General features: G+C 40.9%; 1 pseudogene; it reads left to right on the top strand.

Moving 5' to 3' along the window:
* Nucleotides 1–275: 275 nt before the first annotated feature.
* LOC102480990 (CDK2-associated and cullin domain-containing protein 1-like) lies at nucleotides 276–1,927 on the top strand (annotated as a pseudogene).
* Nucleotides 1,928–3,911: the final 1,984 nt, after the last annotated feature.

The following is a 3,911-nucleotide window of genomic DNA, read 5'->3' as shown; positions in this document are numbered from 1 at the left end:
ATATAATTAAGTAGTTAAGGCCTCATGCTTCAGTGGCCAACTGGTAATGGGTGTGAGTGGCACCACCTCCACACTCTGTATGGCAAAGATGGTGGGTCAGAACAGCACCATGGCCACCACCTGCATATGCTAGGACCTGTTCATCAGGTACTGCATTTACTTTGATCAAAAGCAATGGAGTGACCTCAACTTCTAGAACAGGCTGCAACAATGAAGAAAAAAAGAGAAGTTTGACAAGGAGAGAGTTGGGCTTTCCAAGTTACCTGACCTTAAAGATGCGGACGCAGTTAAGAGTCTTCCCTGAAGAAATTCAGCTTGGTGAAGCATTGCTAGCCCAAGGTGAGTAAGAGAAGGGTGTGGAGTGTCTGACCAATGCCATCACTGAGTGTGGACATTCACAACTAGGAGGTGACCTTGCAAAGTTATCTGCAGCTGCTACCACCTCCATCACACACTTTGTTGATCCCAGTTCCTGCTCAGAGTTTTCAGGGGGGCATCGTTGGCAGAGTCTGCTGCCTCTGTGGATAGGAAAGGCACAAATGAAGGGCTCTCAATGGAGTCCCCATCACACTGGAGGCCAACAGGGTGACCATGATGTTAAAGAGCTGCTACATGACTGCAGCCAAGTAAACCCTCTCCCCAACTCTACCATCAATATCAACACCTCCACCTCCAAGCACTCAATGAATATGACTATTAAAGATTACAAGAGCACATACAGGGGGCTTCAAGTCACTTAGTGGTTAAGGTGCTGGATGTCAATATGATCGACCATGGTTCAAGTACCAGACACAGCAATTTGACATATGCCAGACATATGTGCATGTGTGCCCAAAATCTTGAAAATAGAATAAAGAAAAAGGGATTTCAACATGGCCATCCCCCTAGAGGGTGATTCCTCACTTTCTGTGTCTAGCTTTTGCTCTCTCTCTCTCTCTTTGGCTATCAAACAAACCCTATAGTAAAAATCGCCTTTTCAAACAAAAAAAAACCTCCTGAAAGAAATTGGATAATGTCATAGATGGACTTTTGACACAGAGTCTTGATGACTATGTCCCTATATCTTATGAACAGATACACAGCTGTGTGTATGAGTGTGTAAGCCAGTAGCACTGGAACAGATGTATAGTGATCTGATCTAAAAGATTAATCACTTAGACCAGCAAATGGTATAATAGAGCATGGTTTGAGTCCCAGATCCAGAGGCTTAAATTCACATTAGATGTGTGTGTGTGTGTGTGCCCAAGATCCTGAGAGGAGACTGGAGAAGGGATTGAGGCATGGCCATTCTCCCTGTTGGGTAATTTCTCACTTTCTCTCTCTGTGTCTGTCTTTCCAATGAAAGCACACACCCTATAGCAAAAACACATCTTAAAAAAAAAAAAAAAAAAACATAGCATTTCAATAGAGTTACATGCCAGTCCTGCAGATCTCTATACTGAAAGATTTAATATAACTCTTAGACAACACATGGGAGCGTCACAGAGCATTGTGCTTCTTTTCATGTATACGAAAAAGTGTTATGTTGAAACCAGCTTAACAAAGCTTAAAAGATAGCCTTATAAAGCTGTTCATGGAACATGTTGAAAAAAGACATCTACAGCAGAACACCTTTACTTTTAGGAGCCCAGTAAACACCATCTCAGGTCACATATTCTACTATGGCAAATATTGTGAAGGCCTGTATACTCTCACAGCAGAAAAGGTTCAGATGGTTCCAACTCTGTTCTCTAAATTTATCCCAAACATTTTCCCTCTGGCAGTAGAGCATAGGCTTTTCTATTATGCTGCTCAAGATCAGAAACTTCAAAGAGAACTTATTCAGAGTGATTTTCCAGGAGGTGACTAGTCCCAGAAGAGAGCTGGGGATGAGTTGGCTTATAACAGCTCATCAGTATATGCAAGTTCCAGGGGGAACAGACAGTGAATGTACTGAAAATACTTTCCTTGAGGAAAAGAGGATGCACCAAAGCTGTAGAGTGTACTCAGCACAGTGGGGGCCTGCAGACACTCAGGAACTCTCACAAAGCTATTTTTTAAAGAGATTTTTCTTATATGGCATATGCACTTGCTGGAGAGACAGAAAGCATGAAATCACCTACAAGGGAAGATGGTCATGCTGCAATCCCTTCTCCTTTATTTTTCTCACTGTATTTTAGGCACACATACAAACACATGCCTTGTGTGAACCTCAAACTGCAGCGTCTGGGATGCAAACCATGGTTGACTACATGGGAGTCCAGTGATGTATCCATTATGCCATTTGCTGGATCCCAAACCTGTTCTTATAAGAGGACATTGGACTTCTTACTTTTCTTTTTAATTAAAAAAAAATGAAAATAGGAGGTTGTATCATGGTTAAGGCACTGAATTCCCACATGGTCTACCATGATTCAAGTCCCAGACCTGGTGACTTAAAAATTACACCAGGCACATGTGTGCACATGCTCAAAATTCAAGTAGAATAGAGGAGAAGGGATTGTAGTATGGCTATCTCTCCTTGGTGGTGATTTCTCACTTTTCCTCTCACTGTCTTTTTGTCTCCCTCTCCAGCAAGTGCACATTCCCTATGGCAATGGTCTTAAAAATTAAAACAAAGAAACAAACAACAACAGGGACAGGCACTTGGCATTGTGGTTAAGAAGATTGATTCTCACATGGTCAACTTTGGTTTGATACCCTGAACCAGTAGTTTGCCTTCTCACTTTCCCTCTCTCTCTTTCTTTACCTCGCTTGTCAAAATAGAAAGCAATAGGGACCAACAGTTAGCATAATGGCTATATCACTGGACTCCTATGTAGTCGACTGCAATTCAAGTCCCAGACCCGGCAGCTTAAACTCACACCGGGTGCATGTGCATGCGTGCCCAAGATCCCAAGAGTGGGATGGAGGAGAAGGGATTGTGGCATGGCCATCCCCTCTAGGGGGTGATTTCTCACTTTCTATCTCTCTGTCTCTCTCTGTCTTTCTGGTGAGCGCATGCACCCTATACCAAAAACCTCTCAAAAAAAAAAAAAAAGAAAGCAATGAAAACTAAATTAAGGAATTCTCAAAAACAAACAAAGCAAAACAAATTGCTAGTAGACATGGGGGTGATTTTGAAATGCAACAATTTTAATAAATTTACAGATTCTGTGAGGAGCAAGCATTTTGGAAAGTGATCATTGCTAAGTTATATCCAACAGCCCAGCAGGTTCCTCCAGAAATATGAGCAAAAGGATCAGCAGTCTGGAAACCTTAACTTGAGAATGGCCCACACTGTGGAAGCACTGGCACAGAATATCTTTAAAGAAATTTTAGTAGCTGAACTTGTGGGCATTTTTGGAGTATACTTTTTGGTTGAATAAGATGAATACAAGACACCATTTCAGGCAAACGATGAATAATAAATTCCCTTTTGATTATCTTATGACAAATTTTAAGAACAATCTGGGATGTATGAGATCAGAGAACAAGATCAAGAAAAATGGTTGAACAGCAAAAATAGGACCAGCCATCACTTTCAGCCTCCCATCTGAGTTGTTTGAGACCTTTGGGAGAAGAAAGATGAACCTTTCACACTGCAGACTCTTGGAGGCCTCACAGCACATCCTACTGAGTAACACAAACTTTAGCTCTGTCATGGCTTGAGTTTCCCAACCACAGTGCAAATCAACAACTTATTTGTTACTTTTTCTCTATATTTAGTGGTAATTATAATGTTTAATGAATAAAAGACTGAAGAAGGAAAAGGAACACCAATTCTAATAACTTTTCCCTTCTCCTGAACACTACTACTGGTAAAAGAATAGAAAACAGCTACAGGTTGAAAATCCCTTATCAAAAATGCTTAGAAATAAGTTTCAGGTTTAAGACTTTTTTTAAATTTTGGAGTATTTTTGATGTTGGAAATGTTTTTACAGAGAGATTTA

Source organism: Tupaia chinensis, unplaced genomic scaffold (assembly GCF_000334495.1).
Source record: "Tupaia chinensis unplaced genomic scaffold, TupChi_1.0 Scaffold144926_1, whole genome shotgun sequence".
NCBI lineage: Eukaryota > Metazoa > Chordata > Mammalia > Scandentia > Tupaiidae > Tupaia > Tupaia belangeri.
This window is presented reverse-complemented; position numbering and strand designations above follow the sequence as displayed.